The sequence below is a fragment of the Thermobia domestica genome, chromosome 11 (assembly GCF_964235325.1).
Source record: "Thermobia domestica chromosome 11, izTheDome1.hap1.1, whole genome shotgun sequence".
NCBI lineage: Eukaryota > Metazoa > Arthropoda > Insecta > Zygentoma > Lepismatidae > Thermobia > Thermobia domestica.
Window position 1 is genome coordinate 63396464 of NC_137464.1, and position 22684 is coordinate 63419147.

Sequence of the window (22684 nt, forward strand, 5' to 3'; positions counted from 1 at the left end):
TGTAATGTGAGAACACTAATGTAAACGGACCAGTGGTTCTTGAAGATAAAAGCCAAGCCAACTCATGACTTATATTCAGTCCCTTTGTCGAGCGACATTTTTATATAACAAAATACTTTGGTTTGAGTAATATTTACCTGTACCTTGGGCAGAAAGTACTCATACATGTGCACTATACTTAGTAGAATGTTCATTTCATATTAACAAAAGAAGAATGTTTTTAATATATGTAAGTGATTATTATGGGATAGTTGTTGATATGGACATGTTTTATGGTTACCTAGTCAGTGAGTTTGTGTACTTAACAGTTTTAAGAAAAGGATATTATAAGTTATATCAAATAATAAACCAGTTTAGCACCGTTTATAGACGTTATCATTTTTATTAAAAAGGTGAGATTAATGGTACATAATTATCAAAGCTAATATTTTCATGCCAAAGAAATACTACCACTTCAGATTTTTATCTCAGCAAACGAACCAGGTTTACGACTATCTTTTTGATAAGTCGTTATAAGATATTTCATCATATGAAGATCTTATTATAATAATTGTAACCACACTCTTTTTTTTCATTCCTAATCTTCTTTCTCCCCTCCTAGGTCAAATATCAAAAATATGCTGAAACGCGTGTCTTATTATTTAAATGAGAAGTCTAAACACCGAATTTTACGTCTCTAACCTTAAGAGTCTTAGATATTAGCATCTTATTATTAATAATGTAATCCCACTTTTTCATCTCACCCCCTTTTCTTCCCTTATAGTTCATTTTTAAAAAGTTTATACAAACGTCTAATTATTTTAAATGAGAAGTTCATGTACCAACTTTCATGTCTTTAACCTTCAGACATTCCGAAATATGAACATTTATACAGGGGTTTCAAAACAGCACCGACAACGTTTGGGAGGTGATTCTTGCACCAAGATAAGACAAAAGGTATAGACCAATAATGCACAAATGCTTCCTTTCGGAGTTATAGACTGCCGAAATCGTGCTAAAATTAACTTAAAAGATCCATAGCTCCAAAACTATGGGATCTACCGCAGTCGGGTCAAAACTTCACTTAGGAACTAATATGTAACATATTTCAGAATCCTAAGCTACTACACGACAACTTTTATAGAGGGAATTTGGCTACGGGAATATAGTCTGAAGTACCCACCAACTACCTCTATAAAACTTGTTTCGGAAGTACCGTAGGATTCTGAAACTTGGATATTTGGACAGGGCATATAAGTGAAGTGTTCCTAAGTGAAGTCTTGACCCGACTACAATAGGTCCTATAGTATTGGAGCTATTGAGCTTTAAACTTTATTTTTTCACGTTTTCGGCAGACTGTAACTCCGAAAGGAAGCATTTGTATACCCAGGTTGATCTATACCTTTTGTCTTATCTTGGTGTCAGGAATCCCCTCCCAAACGTTGTCGGTGTTGCTTTGAAACACCCTGTATAATAATTGCCACCACTATTCTTAAATGCACATCAGCTCTGCTATATAATAACATGTTGTACTCGGTGAAAAGAGATTCTCAACGTAGCTTATTCCAAACATTTGCTCATTATACACGGAGAAACATGCATAATCCAATCGGCATGTAAATGCTGTTTTTACCAGGTTACGCGCATCACCACATTAAGTAATGTTGTTTCATCAGTAGTACGATCTACACCCACCGTCCAGCGAAAATTTTGTATTGTGGGACCACCATTTCAAATCTAGAATTAACGCCGTACCCATTCCGACGGTGGTAACTTAGGTATATAATGTTGTTACTACCTTCCTACGAGTGTCCCTTCTTGGTTCTTTCTAAATCTGTGACTCCCTACCTTACGAGAGTAATAGTTTTTAACACGAAATCAATCATGTGAATAAAATTATCCAATCACAGCGAGTCTAGTTCGACGCCGAACTCCAGACTTGGTATGGTGTTCCCACCTGCTGTACTTTTTTTTTTTTATACATGAAATTACATTACTTAAGGAGCGCATCCGCGTAAATACGATGTATCCACACGGAAATCCTAGTCTTTTTTTTCTCAGTGTAGAGCCTTTCTGTAGCTTTATTGTTTTCTTTATCTATTGTGAACAGAAACATCAGTGTAGGCCATCATTCAAGAAAGTCTGTTACTTAATAAAAGGTCAATATTTAAAAGTCGCAAATAAAAAAAAAATAAGGAAGTCGCTTTTAAAATATCTGAATGAGATTAAACTGGTGATAAACCACAATCTAGTTTTAAGTAAGTAAAAATCTTCTATGAAAGAACATGCGTAAAAAAGATGATACACTTAAGTTCACGTACGTAAAGACAGATAACACTATCACGAAGTCACGTTCTAAGATAAACAGGAAACGAGATCTAAAATTAGCGAATTAGTAACTAGCTTGTTATTTTTGTAAAACGGTATCTAAGTAGTTTCGGCTCTGGTGCGCGAGGTGGTGGTGAGTTCGGTTCCAGCTCACACCAAAAGGCCTTTGTGGTGGACAAATACTGTGTGGGTTGGTTTTCTCGGGGTTCTTCCACTTTCTTGATTCTAGCATTTCGTTCATTATCATTACCATCACTGTTTCCTTTACCCGCGAAGAATAATCGTAGGATGTGAAAAAAATCCCTAAGCATTGAACATATCCAACTAATCTTTAAGTACAGGGTGACCCAAAACAAACTCCCACATTCGAAACGCGAATAAAACAAAACAAAAAATATATTGTTGATAGAAACGTGTTTATTAAAAAAAATATAAAATGGTATTGAAACAATTTGTAAATTAAGTACTGCTTTTTGAGTTGAATTTCCGCTATTGGTCTGATCACAAACCCCGAATCCTGCGCGAAAGACCATTGTACTCTGATAAAGTGACCGGGGTTTTGTACACTTTACAGATATGACATTATTGTTTATATATACCTAGTTATATCATAAATACTGTCACAAGTTTGAATGTGAATAACACAAAGAGTATTAACACCAAGGTAATTTATTTTGGTCATGTTCTACATTGATATGTTGTACACTTGACGCACAAATCATTTTTCGAAATTTCCCCCCTTGGCCTTGATGCAGACACGAAGTCTGTCCGGCCACTGGTCAATGGTATTACGCACCATGTCCATGGGAAAATTGTTCACTCCTCGGGTCAAGGATTGTTCCAGACTGTCGACAGATGGATGCCGTTTATGGCAGACCTTTGCCTAAGGACTGACCAAAGTTTGTAGTCCAACGGGTTAAGGCCCGGGCTGCTAGAAGGCCAATCTGCGGTAGAAATGAAGTTGGGGATGTTCCGTACCAGCCACTCCTGGGTTGTTTTCGCTTTGTGCCCTGGAGCGGAATTTTGCTGGAAGCTTCATCTTTCTCCAGGGAACATGGTAGCAGATAGTGGTTTCACTATAGGTGTTACCACTGTGTCCTGGTAAACCTTGGCAGATGTTTTAACACCTTGTTCGCAAAAATGCAGCTGGGTTGTGCCTGAGTAGCTCACTCCCCACCATACTATCACTGAGGCAGGATGATGTGTCCTCTGAACCCTTGGAGCTGCCTCAGCAGCTGCAGTAGATGACGTGGCATGTACACGGTTATTTTGGGCGTTGTAGGCCTGTTCAATTGTGAACACCTTTTTGTCAGTGAACAGAATCTTTCTGTGCAGATTGTTGGCGTAACGCTGCAACAGTCTCTTTGATTTAAGGACTCTCTGCGACGTTTATGTTTGGGTCAGAAAGTGATCAGTTCGCCTCTTATACGCCCGTAGATGTAGGTCACTCCTGAGCATACGAGACGTGGAATTTCTGCTGATGTTCATCTCAGCAGCCATCACACTTTGTGTTCGAACAGGATTTCTTCGAATTCTTGCTGCGACTACTTTCTGGACCTGCGGGGTTCGTACCGTTCGTGGTCTGCCACTCCTTGCGCGGTCAGCTGCCTTCCAGCCTCGGTGTATTCCTGTATGGCGCGATACACGAATCTCTTCCTGATTTGTAGGGGTTTCAGGAGGTTGAAAATCTCACCTGCCGTCTTCCTGACCTTGTATAGTGCAATTACTGGCTACACGATTTTCGTAATCGCCCCACTCCATCAGAACTCAGTACAATATCAACGTATGTCATGAACAGTCAAACACACACTACATGCATGTTCCGCTCTATACATAGATGGCAGCACTGTGCCACTCCGGATGCCTACAGCGCCACTCCAAGTTAAAGTTAAATCATAAGAGGAAACCCAGTAACGACGATGTAACATCACACTGCACAGTGCTGAGTGCCTGAGGAAACCTTAGGAGCAAAGGTTGGCGCGTGGTGTTGATCACATACTGTACTTCCTTTATGTACAGAAATTATGGAAATATGAAGCTTTACCTCCAAATCATCTATGAGCATCATTAACCTGTACTAAGGTAATATAAGCATACCCATTAAAAGTTTCAGGAGCCTGAACCCTCCTGACCTTCCCCTAAGGAGCCTGACTATAACACAAAAAATAATACAAAAGAAACACTCACATCAGCGGGACCTCAAAATAAGTTTTCGTTCTTCATAAGCAGCGGGTGGCCCTGCCTTCGAGTAGTCCCGGCTTCGATTCCTGGTGGATACTCGGTCGGAAAGGTGTAAAAGCATTTTCAGCCCAGCCATTCTGGGTGAAGTTTTTCGTAGGGTTTTCTCATTCACATCAGGTAAATGTTGAGATGGTATCTCACATAAAGGTCCCAGGTCGCTTCCTTCTCTCGTCGTATTTCCATCCTTCAACGCTTCCCTGGGTAGTGTGATCACCGAGGGACACCATTCCGCCTACGTGACGGGCTATACCGAATGCCCAGAAATGTAATTCCTATGTAGTGTGGTGTATACATACAAGAGATTTTCACGGTTTTAACTCTCCCCTTGAGCAAGATAAAGCTAAAACTTCCTCTTCTTTACGAAATGCTGCGTGCGCCACTGTTCGTAAGTAATTATTTTAATACCGTTTCAACTCCTTTCATAACTTACAACAAACATACTTAACTCTGAAAACATTATTTAAAATTAAGTTTTAAGAGTTAATGATTTTGTTATATTGTGCGCTGTCCTTTTGTTAGTGTCATAATGAAAAGTTAGATGATTGGGTGCATATTTTAGTATAAATTTCACCTTAATATATGGCGGGTTTTTGAGCTTGTTAATGTTGACCACGAATTACATACCTTTTAGTGGCATAACAATTCATTTTGTAGATTTTTTCGGAAACTACTTATCAGAATTAATTCTCACGCATCTGATTTAGTTCTCTTGAAGAAATTATCAATTTATCATGCCTCATGTTTGAAAATTTGTTATCATTATTGTTATACACTGTAATATTAATAGTTAACAAGCTTTATTTTACGGTCTCTACTTGCAAACATCAAATTATGAAAAACAGTAAATATCTTCTAAAATCCTAAAATATTTGGATTTGCTACTTAGCAATGATAATTTCCATATACGACTATCAATGTAGGCCAGATGTTAATTGTCAATATAGTAAATATTAATAGCCTATCAAAATTAGTGGTGGGCACAATAACCGGTTTTTCGGTTTTCTTCAAACCGGTTCGGTTTTCACCGAAACTGCTTATCAGTTTTCTTTAAAACCGGTTCGGTTTTTCACCGGATCCGGTTTCGATTTTCTTCAAAATCGGTTCCGATTTTTTCCAAAATTTCTTCTATTTGTGACCAGAATAGTATTTAGTTGTTCTCTGGAAACCTATTCCGTTTCCACAGAAATAGTTTTGTGTGTTTTCCAAAAGTTTTCATCGAAACCAGTTTCGGTGAAAAACCGAACCGGTTTTCGGAGAAAACATAAAACCGTTTTCGGTGATGAACCGATTTTTGGAGAAAACCGAAATGTCGCTTTTTCGGATTTCGGTTTTTCTAGAAACCGATTACTGTTTTTTTTAATAAAAAAACGGTTTTGCCCATCAATCAAAATGTACTGCTGAATATTGAAAATAAACTTTTAAAAAGTTTGAAATCGCAAGATTGCTCTGAGGTTGACACAGTGATGAAATATAACGAACGAAATTGTGAAATAAAGAAAGTAGGAGGAAACGGAAAAACACCAAGAAAACTCACGGGCTCTACAAAGCTCATTTGGTGCGACCTGGGTTCGCACTAGGAACCTCATGCATTAGAGGCGAGTGCTCTACCACTGAGCTAAGATGGTTCCTAAACAAACTTAACGTAAAAAACGTCAGTAAGTGTTTCGTTTAATGTAAAAAAAAAAAGTTACGTTAATTTTGATCTATATGGCTTCTTCAGTCTTTTGGGTACTAGCCTCAGTAAACGAATCCTCACTGTATAATCAAAAATATTTTCCACAGTCACAATGTTGTCGACAAAGTCACACAAACTTTATTTATACTAACCGGTATAGCTAATAATGTTAAGGTTCGTGAGAAGGTAAAACTTGTGTTTTTAATAAAGACTAAATAAGTACAGTATTTATAACATTATAACTAAGAATATGTAACACTGTTAAGAAATAAAAACAAATACCTGAGTGAGCGCTAATATAGTACAGTCTCGCTGTAAATTCATTTATACATTAGCAGATATGACTGTATCAATATATGAATGACATCGAATGACCATTCTTTCATGCCTGAGGTTCACGCTATCTTATCGTTAAGTGCAACACAAAAAAGAAAACATTATCCGCGTAATCTTAAAAACTTTTTTCGCTTCTATTTGTAGTACTTTGCCTTGGGATGTCAATTTTTTAAATTACTTTCTTTATGTCAAACGAAGGCACTTATTTCCGTTCCCTCTGTAGTAAGAACACAATCTTTTGCAGTTTCTCTTTTGTATTTCTTCAATATGGAGAAGATAATGATAGCAAAGCATGATCCAAAGGACAAGCTCTTCACCTTAATAAACAAATGATAACTAAACAGGGAAAACTTGTACGGAATTTAACCGGTTTCTGCAAGTTCATTTTCTTAATGTATCACAACAATGAAATAGATAATATAGGTACTTTATTACATTGCGTAAATGCTTAAGCGTGGGAATGACTCAGGATAAAAGGAAGTACCGTTCTGTGCGTCTTATTTGTGTACAGTGGACCCATGGGTTATGGAATCCGTTCAGTAAAGCTGTCGTAAACCGAAATCATTTTCTCATTGAAATTAATCCTTTCTAGCCACAGAAACATGGTCCTATACCTGGCTGTCCGCAATGGGAGCCCGCAATAGGAAAGGAGGTAGCTGCTCTCATTAGATTTTTAAAGAATGATTTCTTGAAAGTATGTATATAACAACACATACAAACATGCTTACTCTCATACTTTACTTATTTACTGTAGTTAATGAGGATATGAGGGTATGACTGTTGTTTCTATATGATGCATTCTTTTCACCCGCGCATCAAAATGCGAATGTATTCGCAGCTGCGTTTGTGTGTCGTTCGGTCTTTGCTCCCTGAAATCGGTGTTCAGACTCCCCTTGCGGAAAAAAAAATCTTGTGGGCGTCCCTGGTGCTATATTTTCTCTTTAACAATTTAAAGTATTTTGTGTGGCGAAGAATGTAGAATGAAAATAACATTATACTTTTAAGAGACAAATAAGTATCACTAAACAAACATTATGAGGGCTAAACAAACAGAAAAAAATGCAAAACAACCTCACAGCATTCTTAGCTCATTTCGTAACGGTTTGGGCCAACCCAATGCAAAAACTTCGTTTTAGTTTGCAAAAAATAAGGGGCAGTTACAACAAATGATTTTGGCACGTTTTGTGTTGCGTTATGCTTCACAGTTTTTGCGAACGCTGGTACGGATTAAGGCCACAGACCAGTAGCGTGACTGACAAGGGAACATCATATATTGATAGTAGCATTGTCCAATAAAACAAGCGGAGTGAAGAAAAGTGAGAAATCCAAACTTTTACGAGTGGACACCCAGAAACACAGGAGATACAGAGGAAAGAAGGATATAGAATCATGTGAAGATAGTAATGCAAAAGATACACTGACATAGAAAGAACTTCAAAATGACTAAAATAATCAAAATGACGTTTACACAACATTTATAGTAAGCTAACATTGTACCCACAGACATGTTCAATAACATCATATGTAATGCAGTGTTGCCAACTGAGCACAAAATGAAGTTTTGTTAAATGGCACGAAACACAAATAATAACATCTAGAAAATCTAATTATGAGTAGAACCATCAGTCCTCTATCGATTGCGCATTGTTTGATTGGGCAAGGCTACTATCAATATAAGATGTTCCCTTGTAAGAATGCTTGGGACATCCGCGAAAATATAAAAATTGTCCCCCTCAATCCACGTCCATGTAGGAACGTAAAATTTATAGGCCCTATGGCAATATATATATAGTAAACCCTCGTTAACACGAATTCCAAGGGACTGAAATATCAGGAGTTCGTGTTAAAAAAATTCGTGTTAACCGGGGATTTCATACATTTTCTCCATACATACGCACTACAGTATACAGACTATACATACCACTACAGTATATTATGTATGTCATAGAAAACACTAGAGATGGTATCGAGACGAGACTGAGTAGTCTCGGTCTCCTCTCGGTTCCAAATTCGAGACGAGACAAAGATTATTCTCCGTCTTGATACCATCCACAGAATTGTATCGAGACGAGACTGAATTTCGGGCTCGTCTCGATTTCGAAAAGCACGTCTCGGTCTAAAATTCGAGTTAAGATTGAGATCGAGACTAGTTTCGGTCTCGGTACCATCCTCTGAAAAGTGAAAACACTACAGTAAGTTTATTATTCTATCTTCGAAGATTAAAAAAAAAAAAAAAAAAGTTTCCACGCAGAAAATCCAGGTGAAGTTATAAAATTGATAACTACGCTAACAGGTTGGGTACCGCTAGTAACGGAAAGGTATTTATGACTGCTGTCACCAGTTTGAAGTTACAGTGGAAAGAAGATGTTTTGTCGCCAGCTCGTCTGCCAACAACCTGCATGTTCAGCGCTTGACGGAGGACAGAATCATCTCATAAGAGAGGAAAGATACCCGTTTCTGGTTTTTCTCATATTTACAAGGCAATTTTCGTCTGTATAAATACTGTATGACAAAAACTGATCTGAAAAAAAAAATCTGAAATAAAAATGGTCTTAAAAAAACAACAACAACAAAGTATTAAAAGTTCGTGTTAAACGAAAACCTTTACTGACTCAAGGGACTAAAAATTAGTTCGTAATTTGTGCTAACCGAAATTCATGTTAACCGATAAAACTTCCTGTAAAATAACGTACAGCGATGCCGGGACCGAAATTTTGTTCGTCCTAACCGAGTGTTCGGCTTAAGCGAGTTCGTGTTAACGAGGTTATACTGTTCCATCTTGTCAGTCACTACCTGCTCACACACAAAAATTGCATATTATTATAATAATTATGTTATGAAGCAATTACATGCAACTAAGAAGTTTAACAGAAACAATTTCTTCCTAAATAAATTACTACATAAAATATTCACAACTAATACCTGAAAACTTACCAAAACTTCTGGATCTTGCTCACAACTTTCCAAACCGGCGATCCTTTTGGGAGAAATTCGGCAACTACTTTCAAACCGGAAGTGATGCAAATTAGTCATTTCTGGTTTGAGCATTTATCGCCATAAAACAAAAATAGTAATAGATATCGAAAAAGAGTTTTCTGCAATCGATTCAGGGTCTCAAGAGAACATATCATTAACCCATAACATACTACTAAACCCAGAAATGGTTGAAATTTACTGTTACATTCTGTTACAACATTGATTTCTATAGAGGAAAGACAGCAAGCGATAGGCCTACCGTGATACTTTTTTTTTTTTTTCAATCGATTCAATTTGGCGAGAATAGATCTCATGTTTTCCCTTAACACCATATTCAAACCGGAAGTGGTTCAAATTTACTACTACTTCCGGTTTGAATACTGATTTCTATAGAACGAAAACGGTAAAATCTATCAAGAAGTGAATTTATGTAATCGATTCAGCGTCCCAAGAATATATTCATTTTCTCTGTTAAAGCTCATTTCAAAGCGAAAATGGTTCAGGTTATCCATTTCCGATCACAACATTTATTGCCATAGATTTACATATGGTAATAGATAGGGATACACTTTCATGCAATCGATTCAGGGTCTCAAGAGAACATATCATCACAACTCGCAACACTGTACTAAAACCGAAAGTGGTTCAAATTTACTATGAGGCCTACGTTCGGTTGCAGTACCGTTTTCATAGTGCAAAAACGGTAAGAGATATGGAGATGCGATTTAAAAAAATCGATTCAACTTGCTGAAAATAGGTTTAATCTTTTCCTTTAACCATCTATCAAACCGGAAGTTGTCCAAAATAGTCATTTTCAACATTTATCGTCATAGAACGAAAATGGTAACAGATAACATCGAATGATTTTCTGCAATCCGTTCAGTCTCAAGAGAGCATATACTTACAACCAGCGATACTCTATCAAAAGCGGGAGTCAGAAGCGGAGTTTGAGGGTGGCCAATGGGCCAACCGCCCCACGCACCGTGCTTACAGGAGTCCTACATTCTGAGCATGGTTCGTCCAAGAAGTAGATACAAAAGCACATCGCGATTTTTACCAGTACATTGGCCCCGTGGGGTCATTATTGGCACTAGTGGCCGTGTGCACCAACGCAGTTCAACTGTTGAACGAGGGTCATAACCAAGTTCGGTAAAAATGTCTGTTGAACCAACAACGTTCAAGGTTAAGTCTCAGTCAAATGGTGGATAAACTTGGTTTTAGCTTGAACGTACCCAGGACCTCATGGACCAAAGGTACACGCGCTAGCTACTATATCGGCAAGGAGGGACATCAACATTACTCGAATCTCTTCAGTTAAGAGTGCTTCAAATACTTGCCTATAACCTTACAACTACGAAAGGAGGCGTTTGTCTACTAATGTTTATTAAAAACACTTTGCTTATTTCGGTCCCAGTGAGAACGAATCCGAATCAGGCCCGTAGCCAGCCCAAAAATATAGGAGGGGGGCCGGTAAATGTTAGGGGGGCCCGATCCAGCCATATTATAGTTCATTTACAAGCCTACCGTGAAAATTTTAAGGGGCAGTAAAAATTTAGAGGGTGCCGGCCCCCTAGCTTCCCGCGGATAAGGGCCTGACCTGAATTCCACTGCGCCGGTAACTACGAGGACAAAAGTCAGCAAGCAAAATGTTAAGTGAGAACTAGAACGAATGCAGTCTAAGTATTAAACAATTACAAAAAAAAAAAAAAAATAGTACCCATAATCATATAGTGAGAAATGGGCGTTTTGTTTACGAGATTCCGCGCTGATTTCAAATACAAAAGTATTTCTTTTTTCTCATCCTACAACAGAATTACGCGTCATTCAAAATTACAAAATGCTTATAATTTGTTGTTATTTCGCAAGTTCAGTACTTACACAGTGTTCTCCTGCACTACTATCACAACCCCAAAAGAAGGAAAGCGCACTTACACTTATTGCTTTGTGCTAACAACACATGTGATGAACATGAACGGAAGATGCAGAACACTTCCCACTACTTTCCTCTGTTTTCAGACTGTGAGAGTGAGTGTGAGAGAATATAAACCAGTCAGGCAACACACGAAAAGCTCATACTCATTTCTCGCCTCGCTGAAGGATTGCCAACCACACAAGTTATCTGTTGCAACACGTGCCTTTAAGCTCGACGTAGTCTTTGTTTTTTTTTTTCTCACGCTTATTCTGAAAATAAATCGGACAGCACAGTATGTCGAGCTATTTTTCCGATATTTTAAAGTGTAATCCTTTTGTTTGGACGAAATGAGGTGAATAGATGAATGAGGAGTTATGTAACAACAAAACTCAGGTTTCTACAATTCACGCAGTCATGAGGTGCAAAGGCTCGAAAAAAAGGTTGTTCTGATAATTAAAAACATTTTTCCACTGCTTTTTTTTTGGGGGGGGGAATTTTGAGCTTCTTTCCCCCTTTATGATTTCGGTTTTAAGGCAGAAGTAACAGCTCGTTCTACTCTTCTTTTCCCATTATACCCAGTAGCGTAATGTTCTGAAATGGGAATGCTAAAGCTAGTTACTGGTACGACAAATATATATATATATGTATATATAGCAGGCCCGTATTTAGGTAGGTGCTATTCTGTGCTTGAGCATAGGGCGACAGAATTTTGAACTTTTTGTAAAAAAAGATTCAGAATAAAATAATAGTTAAAACTAGCAACCTGCAGAGTCCAGCGCAAGCGCGGAAAAATATGTTAATGTGTTTAATTCGCTCTAATTACAGTAGTGTCTAATTAGCTAGCTTATCTGATTATTTTTAAAAAGTCATTCTCTCTCACCTCCACCCTAAGGGTTGAGGATGAAGTTGAACATTATGAAAACTGATACCGTTAAACTCAGCAACCTCAAAAACTGTGAATTCAACACTAATATCTGTCGTTTTCGATTACTTTTAAAATCTCGCCCCCCTGCCTGGGGATTGGAGTATGACCTTGAAGTTGAATTGGATTAAAACTGTCACTATTCATCTCAGCGACCCTGAAAGCTATTAATTCAATTCTAATATTGGTCATTTTCGATTTTTTTTTTTTTTTAAATGTCCGCATGTTATCCTTGTGGGGACTTTGTACTCTCATATCTCAGCTCACGTGTAACTTAGGAACCTGGAACAGGTCATTTGGATCATGTCTCTGAGAGCTTTAAAACATTAAAATTTCATGATTCTACCTATTATGGTTATCGAGTCGAAAAGAGCGACAGACAGACATTTCTTTTATTAAAGTAACTTAAAACACAAGAAAATGCATGCACAGGAAAAAAACAGTTTCTTTGCAAATACTTGGGAAGAGTTTTTTTTTATTCTTTATTATTTGGGTAATCTAACATCATGAGAAAACGCATATAGGAGGAAAACTTTTTTTTTTTTTTTTTTTTTGCAAATACTTTGGGAAGATTTTCTTTTATTATTCAAGTAACTTAAAACATGAGAAAAGAAAATGCATACAAGGAAAAAAGTTTATTTGCGAATACTTTGGAAAGAGGTTATCTTATTCGATCGAGTAGCATAAAAACATATGAAAGAACCCACACTCATTATATACGTAAATTAATTCAACTTTTTACGCATAAAGTTTTATACAATGCTTTTTACTGAACTCACTGTAATCTTTAATTATGTGATAAGTTCAAAATAAACAGTCAAAAACACTGCCTAGTTGTTCTTTCTTAAATTCAATATTTTACTATTACAATAATAAGAGTAAATATTTAAGAAAGTCAATCATAATTCAAGTGAAATTATGAAATATAAAAATGATATAACGGTTGATTAGGAATTAATGGAATGTATTTTCTCCGGACAGTAAATTAAAACCTACATTTATATATTATATGCCAATATTGAGAGAATATGCCTCCAATGGATGAGTGGTTAAGATCATTGCATTGTAATCAAGGGGTTCCGGGTTCGATTCCCGGTGGGTACACAAGTGGTTCGGATCCCAAGCTAGGTCCCGTCCTTAGTACCGTACATCATCATAATCCCATGGAAGGCAATGACAAACTACCATGGGTTCACCTTGCCCAGGAACCTTGGGATTAAAACAACTGCCTTCGGGCAGAACACCACATCATAATCATCACTGAGAGAATTAGACCATTTAAAATTACGTTGTAACTTTTGTAACTTCTAATATCTAAACTTATACTCAACAAGAGCTGGTATGTTTGCAAAATCACGGTTTGTTTCCTTGTTTGAGACATAAGTTTGCTTCCATATTAAAAGAAGACTTGTTATCACCTTTAACGATGAGAAACTTACATATGATAAAGACAAAATTAACTAACTAACTAACTAACTCTATGGCCTATGGAACCCGCAGGTTCAGTGCCGCGTTCACAAAAGCTCTCCACTGACTTCTATCCTTAGCTAATTGCATCCAGTTTCTACTTTGTATTCCTATCTCTGCGAGATCCATCTTAATATTATCCTCCCATCTGCGCCTAGGTCTTCCTAATGGTCGTTTTCCTATGGGTCTTCCAGTCAAGACTTTGAAAGCGTTTCTACTTTCTTCCATTCTAGCTACATGACCTGCCCACCTAAGCCTCCTAGACTTGACGACCCTAACAATGTTGGGTAAGCCGTATAAACTATGTAGTTCCTCGTTATGAAGTTTCCGCCATTCCCCATTCTCGTTCCTCTTGGGTCCGAATATTCTTCTCAGGATCCTGTTCTCAAATACTTTCAGTCTATGTTCTTCCCTCAGAGTAAGTGACCATGTTTCGCAACCATACAGAACAACAGGCATGATTATCGTTTTATATATTTTAAGCTTCAAATTCTTCGACAGAATTCGCGACGACAAGAGATTTTGAACCGAATAGTAACACGAATTCCCTGCTTTTAGTCGACATTTAATTTCTTCGTGAAGACAAAATTAGTTTCCATATTCATACTGTGATAAACAGGCCCGTATTTATATATTATGTTCCCCTGTGCTCTAAATAATTTGCCGCCCCGCCTTCTTCCTTGCACAAACTTATGTTTCAAACAAGGAAACAAGCCGTGATTTTGCAAACATACCAGATCTTGTTGAGTAGCAGTTTAGGTATGACAAGTTACAAGTTAGAACGTAATTGTAAACGGACCTAATTCTCTCAATGATGATTATGATGTGGTGTTCTGGCCCAAGGTTGGTGTTAGACCCTAAGGTCCTTGGGCAAGGTGAACCCATGGTAATTTGCCATTGCCTTCCATAGTATGATGATGACGTACTAAGGACGGGATCTACAGCTTAACTTGGGATCCGAGCCACTTGTGTCCCCACCGGCAATCGAACCCGAGACTCCTTGATTACAAGGCAGCGAGCATAGCCACTCATCCATTTCACGTAGGTTTTAATTTACTGTCCGGAAAAAATGCATTCTATCAATTCTTAAGCTGTCTATCTGTAGCGCTTTTCAGATCAAGAACCATAGTAGATAAAATGAAATAGTATGAAATTGTAATATGTTTTAAAGCTCTCAGAGCAATGATCCAAATTACATACTCCAGCTTCCTAGGTCACACCTGAGCTGAGATATGAAGGAGGTGCAAAGTCCCTATAAGAATAACATAGAAGAATTTTAAAAATAATCGAAAAAGAGCAATATTAGAGTAGAATTCATAGTTTTAGGGTCGCTGAGATGAATAGTGACAGTTTTAATCCAACTCAACTTCAAGGTCATACTCCCCAGGCAGGGGGCTAGATTTTAAAAGTAATAGAAAACGACATATATATATATATATATATATATATATATATATATATATATATATATATATATATATATATATATATATATATATATATGTATATATATAGGGTGGGTGCGCCATATATGGAATACGTTCCTAATATGAAATATCAGATTATTTTGTCTACTATGTGTTGTCACCGAGTGGACTGTACGTAAAGTTGTAGACCATTTCGCCCTCAGTTCGCATATGAGTGGTTTGCTGCCGAACAATAACAAAACATTTTCTTTTGTTACAAAATATTTTTCTGAGGAACTTGAGTTTTCCGGACGTACCTTTTCAGACTCTGAATATACGCAAATGGGTATGTATTATTGTTGACATTGTGATATTTAGATTACATATATAGTGTACCACAAAGGTATAAAGATTCGGTGCACAGAGAATTTCGTAAGCGTGTGTAGGAAGAGAACTATCCAAAATGGAGATTTTCCTAATATGGAATACTAGCAGGATCCTAATATGGAATATTCCTAAATTGGTTGATACGTATGTGAACTAGAAGTGACGAAGAATAACTTAATTGTAATTTATATTAAAACTGGCATATTATTTAGACCGAGCGTCAGCGAAGCCTCTACTTCATTACAACGGGCATTTACCTCATCCTCGCAAATAGTTAGAGAATTTTTAGCCTTCCTACGACAGCCAAAGAATATCCAATCGAAACAGCCAAAGAAAAGACATCACGCGACTACAAAGAAGAAAGTGAATCCGAAGAGTCAGTGAGTATACTTGAACGAAGATCGTGACAGTTTAAGTGATCCTACTGATGATGACGATGACGAGGAATGTGGACATTATGGTAAATTGTGGTCGCTTAGTGCTGCGGAGGAGAGATTGGTTAAAATGCACAGTTTGTAAAAGATGGTCCCACGAAACGTATGCCATGAAAGGTGGAGAAATATATGTGTAAGGCCATTGTTTTGAAAAAGAAAACTGGAAACAAAATTTGGACGCCTCAAGACACGCTAATCCAGTATGTTTGAACTTTTTATTTTATACAGGGTATTTTTTACTATATTTGTCGTACGTGGTTTGCTTCCTCGAATATTTCGTTTTATTATTTTTATTGTTGGTTGTATGTAGTAAACATGGTATTTCTCGTGTATAGTGAGCGAAGCAGAAACATATCGAAATGACAGAACGTGGAAAAGGAGGCAAGGGTCTTGGCAAAGGAGGTGCCAAGTGCCACCGTAAAGTTCTTCCTGACAACATTCAGGATAACACCAAACCCGCTATTAGACGTCTTGCTCGCTGTGATGATGTATAGTATATCTCCCGATCTCATTTATGTGGAGACCCGAGGAGTATTGAAATTGTATTCCAGGAGAACGTAATCAGAGATGATGTTACGTACACAGAACACACTAAGAGGACAGTGACAGCTATTGATGTTGTGTATACCTTGAAAAGGGAAGGACGAAACCTGTACGGGTTCGGAGGTTAAATCAGGATACCTCACACCAAGGCATAAAATTGGCATACCAATGCAAAAGAAATTATGGCTTTTCCAAAAGTTAAAATAAGTAGCTATTACAGCATATTACAGTAATTTATAAACATGGGCCTAATAATGAATATGTATATACAGTCAAGTCTAGTATACAGTTGGTCTAGTATTTCTGCAATTTTTATATATTTTAATTATCTTAAGAATGTTATGGGTCTAGTATTTCTGCAATTTTTGTATATTTTAATTATCTTAAGAATGTTATGTATTTTTGTTTGCTCGTTTTATAGACCTACCAAATATGATATATAGTCCACCAGTGGCGTATTTACGATTTTGTTTCGGGGCAGGCTTTGCTAACTCTATTCCTGGAAATGTGAAAATTCTGCAAGATATTTCACTTGCTTTAACATAGTAAATAAAATTTCGGGGGATTACGCCCGGAAGCCCCCTAAATACGCCACTGTTGACTACAATGCCTACAATGCGACGTTTGGATACTTGTTCAGACCGCCCATTCTGAGTTAGATTTTCCCTGGTTTTCCTCAGTCCCATCAACCCTATGCCGGGATGTCTTTTCCTGAGGCCACGGTCGGTACTTTTCAGTTCGTAGACTTATCTTAAGAGCGAATGTGATCTCGAAGTTGGAAGCTCGAACACTTCTTTTGCTCCTTTCCTTGAACACTCGAATGCATTACCCATGCTCGAAATATCCAAATGTCGCATTGTAGGCAGACGCGCATATTTTGTTCTAGTAGGTCTATTCCATTCTAAGAACAGGTAGTGTTCCATATTAGGAGTGGGGTGTGCCTAATATGGGAAATTGAGTTTCTTTCAATTTTGTAATATTGTAAAAAATCAATAATGTGGAACGAACTTTTATACCTGTATTTTGCTTTGCAAATGTTCCACAAGTATTATGATACATAATATTTTTATGCTGGAATACGCATTTCTGAGAAATAAAGAAGAAACAAAAAGTATTCCATATTCGGTGCCTTTACCCTATATATATATATATATATATATATATATATATATATATATATATATATATATATATATATATATATATATATATATATATATATATATATTAGTGTCGAATTCATGGTTTTTGAAGTCGCTGAGTTTAACGGTATCAATTTTCATGATATTCAAGCTCATCCTCACCCCTTGGGGTTGAGTGGGGGAGGATGATTTTTTAAAAAGTAATCAGATAAGCTAGCTAATTAGTAACTACTGTAATTAGAACGAATTAAAAATGTTAATATATTTTCTCACACTTGCACGGCACTCTGGGAGTAGCTACTTTTAAATATTACTTTATTGTGAATCTTTAGAAAAATCCAAAATTTTAAGCCGCCCCCTAAATTCTACCGCCCTGTGCTCGAGCACAGAATAACACTTACCTAAATACGGGTCTGATGATAAATAGTTAAATGAGACAGGCGTTCGTGGCTGAGAATTGAGTTCTTGCTTATATTATGTATCGTACTTAACAACCATCAACCATTTGCTTTAAAACTGTCCACGCGAACTTAAGCTAATGGAACGTAAATACTGTGTGATTTATGAATGTAATATGCAAGTAGAAGGAAGGATAAATAAATTTAACTAGCATTATTGTGAAATCTGGTTCCAAGAATAAATGTTTATTTTAAACTAACTTCAATTACCCACTTCGCTGGTTAGTCAGTCACTTTATAAATATTACTAAAGCGCTATCTGATTGCGGTCATTGTTGATGATTTTTATATTTCTCTTCCTTCCTCCTCCCCCATGTTGCATGTTGCATGGCTAAATTTAGATTTAAACGGCATCGAAAGTGCCAATGTTCATCATAGCGACCCCGAAAACTATGGATTTGGCACTGGTATCGGTCATTTTTGTTCATATTGCGAGGCACGGCATCAGAAGTGTCATTGTTCATCTCAGTAACTCCAAAAACCATGGGTTCGACACTAATACTGGTCATTTTGTAAAATCATTTTTACGTATCTCCCCCGCCTTCACGAAGTTCGGACGTAAACGAGATCGGAAGTGTCACTGTTCAACCCAGCGACCACGAAAACTCTAAATTTGACAGTAATATTTGGATTTAAACAGCATTGGAAATGTCACTGTTCATCTCAGTGACCCCGAAAACTATAGATTCGGCACTATTATCGGTCTTTTCAATCATTTTAAATGTCTCTCCCATTCCTCTAAATTGCACCGCCAAAGTGATGTGACAAAAACTATCTCAGGTCTAAACCTCATCTATGTTGAAAATTTGATTGAGAGCGGTTGAGTGATTCAAGAGTGATAAAGAGTGATGTTAATGAACTATACCGACAAACTTTAAGAGGTGATTCCTCACATCAAAATAAGAAAAAGTTCATATGGATCTATGGCGAAAAATGCATAGTTTCAGAACTAGGGCTTTCCAAAATCGTGAAAAAGCCAATTTTCAAGAAGCCCTATTTCAAATTCGAGAGACTGTGGATGATGGTTCTTATCAGCGTAAAGGAAGCCACGCATACATAATACAAAAGTGCATATTTCACCAATTGTCAATAGATGTAGAGGATATTCCCTACAGGGTGTAATTCTCAGATATGTTTCCAATAGAGCTTTCAGATTTACCCTGATTTCAAGAAGGGTCCAAAGGAGGCAAGACAACAATGGACATCCAATGCTTCGGAGGGAAGTAGGAAGTGTTAGGAAGTAAGAAGTTCCATATTTCTTTGTGTTCGGAATAACGTGTGATGATATGTATTTCGTCACGGTATATTTCACTATTTCTTCACTTATAAGCGTGAAAGAAAATATCGCACCATGTGTTTTCCCGAGTACGAGAAACCGTGCTGCTGACGATCCTTAACACTTCCGACATCGCGCCAAAGGATTCCGTGTTCACTCCTATCAAGGCTTATCATTTGCCTACTTTGGATCAATCATACAGTCGGAGCATATCTCAAAATTCGATTGATGGCATGTCTGGGAATTTCACCCTGTGAGAAATACTCTGTACACTCACTGAAAATCAATGAAATATGCATTTTTGGATTGCGTATGCATGACTTTTTTTTACGCTGATAAGGATCAACATCCACAGTTTTTGGAATTCGAAATAGAGCCTGTTGAAATTTGGCTTTTTTGCGATTTTGGACAGTCCTAGCTCTAAAACTATGCACTTTTCACCATAGTTCCATATGAACTTTTTCTCTTATTTTGATGTGAGGTATCAGCTCTTAAAGTTTGTCGGTATAGTTCATTAACACCCTGTATATATTCCCCTCCCCTAAGTTATACAGTCTAAGTGATATAATAAAAACCACCCCAGGTCCGTACTTCATCTATGTTGAAAATTTGGGTGGTTCAAGAGTAAGGTAGTCACAAAAAAAGTCCTTTTTTTTTCTTCATGTATATCTCCCTCCTCTCCCTCCTGTACGTTGCACCGTCAAAATAAAATGATAAAAATCGTCCAAGCCCCGAATTTCATCTATGTTGAATTTAGGTCGAGATTGGTTCGATGATTCAAAATTTATTAAGTTTTATTTATTTTCATATATATATTTTTTTCGAATTATTAACCATCGCTTCAACTTATATTTAGTAAAGTTCTTTCAGACTTGGCACTTCCTAGCCTTTGTCTGTGTACTAAATTTTAGCTCGATCGGCTAAGTACCTTTTATTGCAGTGAAGTACAATTGTTACATTCGTCATTCCCTGGGAAGATTCTTCCTGCAGTTCAATCAAAAATTGCAACTCCCCACCCCTTTCTCTCCCCTTCTAAACGAAACATCAAAATACTTAACAATTTCCCTTACATAAACCGTTTTTATGTATATACATACACAATGTTTTGGAATTTTATTTTTGGAAAAAAGTCTACGATTTTTTTCCTGAACACTTCCAAATATAAAAGACCATTCAAGATAGGCGTAAAGAACCGCACATGAATTTAACACAGATTCTGATACATTTTCGTGGCAGAAGAAACTCTTGAAGATTTCTGGCCATATTCATTGCCTGTACAAGAGTTAAACACCACTGATTACGTTTTCCTCTTCTATCTCATCATTACAAGGATTTCCATTATTTATAATAACTGCCACGATTTCATCATTTTATAATACAGATGTATATTGTAAAATTTTAAAAATAAATTAGTCAAAAGAATGGAGAAAGAAAGATGAAATTTTAATTTGTTACACTGAAAATTTAAGAAAGGATATTAAAGGGGGAAAGGGAAGGATCCTAAAAATAATTTCGCAAATCTTAACATTTCGGATTACTGTCGTTCGTCGCAGCGACATTTTCGAGGGCTGCACTCCACCAGGAAACGAACCTGGGAACACACGCGTTAGTCAGTTAACTACCAAAGTGGGCTCTCTCACACTATGTACTGCACTGAGTACAGGGTTCCCCTTTCTTTTTTTCAATTGAGAGCTTCAGCTCAATTTGAGGAACATCTTACCTAGTAGAAAGCGTAAGGCAACTTTGGCCCAAAGAAAAAAAAAACGATTTCTTTCTACATGGTTATTATGGTTTCTATCAGTAAGAAAAGTTGTGGGTCAAAGTATTACAACATTGAGAACACATGAATATTGACGCTAGTGATTTGTTTCCAGAACGTGGGAAGCAAAATGGTAGCAATTGTTAGCAAGTCAACATTTATCACCGGTTTCTTTCCGGAAAAATTGGAAAAAATTGGAAAATAACAAGAATCTTTGTATTAGGTTAGTTAGAACTTTTTTTTTTTTTTAACGAACGCGTGATAAATGTAAGTTGAGCAATTTCAATATTGTGAATATTTAAAAAAGAAACATTCGAAAATAAAACTGTTGTAATTATTCTTGAAAATTAATAATCTGCACTCATTTCCTTTATGTGCTTTTTAGTCGTTTACTCCTGGTCGGTATTAATTACAATTGCTATCTACACATCTACCATCATGAAGCGTTTCTGTTGTAACAAATAGGTATCTTGAGCGAAACTGAATTCTTAATGTACTCTTTGATCTGGTGAAGTTTTGTTAATTTTAACCAAATTACTTCTTAAAAAAAGAGAGGCAAAGTTCACTAATACGCATGCACTAAAACATATAATTACTATTGTTTAATATTCAAATATAGACTTTTATATAAAATGTATATACAAAATTGTGTATGTAAATACACTGAAAAATTTTTAATTAAATTGCCAAACATCAATGTAAAATCATTTACCCTTTAAGTTGATACACATTATCTTAGATTAAATTACAAAATTTGCTGGATTATTTTACAAATTTACAGTCAATTTATAAGAAAGTATGATATTTTTATTAATAAAAATGTAATTTTACACCATTTCATATTTGTAATTTTACTTTATAGGTGTAAATTGATTTACATAGAGGAGTGGCAAACAGATTGACACCGTTTTTGTAAATTTACCTATGAAATTTTTTACAGTGTAACCAGTTCTCTAGTGCGACAAATTATCTAGCTATATATATAAAAATGAAGGTGACTGACTATATTTGTAACTTATGAACTCTTGAACCACCATACTAATCTCGAGGTCATAGATAGGTTCGGGTTAGTGATGGATTTTACCATTGGAGGAAGGAAGGGGGATATGTATTCAAAGTGACCGATGTTAGTGTCGAATCCATAGTTTTCGGGGTTGCTGAGATGAACAGTGACATTTCCGATACCGCTTAAATTCAAATTCAGCACCGTAACTTGAGGGCGGGGCAGAGGGGATATATATATATATATATGACCATATTTATATATATGATCAAAAATGACCGATATTAGTGTCGAATCCATAGTTTTTGGGGTTGCTGTGATGAATAATAACACTTCCGATGCCGTTTAAATCCAAAGGCCCGCAACTTGGTATGAAGATATATATATATATATATATATATATATATATATATATAAATGACTGAAAAATGGCCAATATT

General features: G+C 36.6%; 1 protein-coding gene and 1 pseudogene across 2 annotated transcripts in view; one reads left to right on the forward strand and one right to left on the reverse strand.

Annotated features, from left to right (window-relative positions):
- Positions 1 to 11622, reverse strand: part of LOC145664105 (luciferin 4-monooxygenase-like) — a 43648-nt gene extending 32026 nt beyond the window's left edge. Inside the window, exon 1 of one of the 2 annotated variants that reach the window (XM_081730457.1) lies at positions 11468 to 11622. The gene's annotated coding sequence lies outside the window, so the exon portion shown is untranslated. Of the gene's footprint in view, positions 1 to 11413 lie in introns of both variants that reach the window. The other variant, XM_081730456.1, reaches the window with a different exon arrangement.
- Positions 11623 to 16422: 4800 nt separating this feature from the next.
- On the forward strand, positions 16423 to 16734 carry LOC145663585 (histone H4-like; annotated as a pseudogene).
- The last annotated feature ends 5950 nt before the right edge of the window (positions 16735 to 22684 follow it).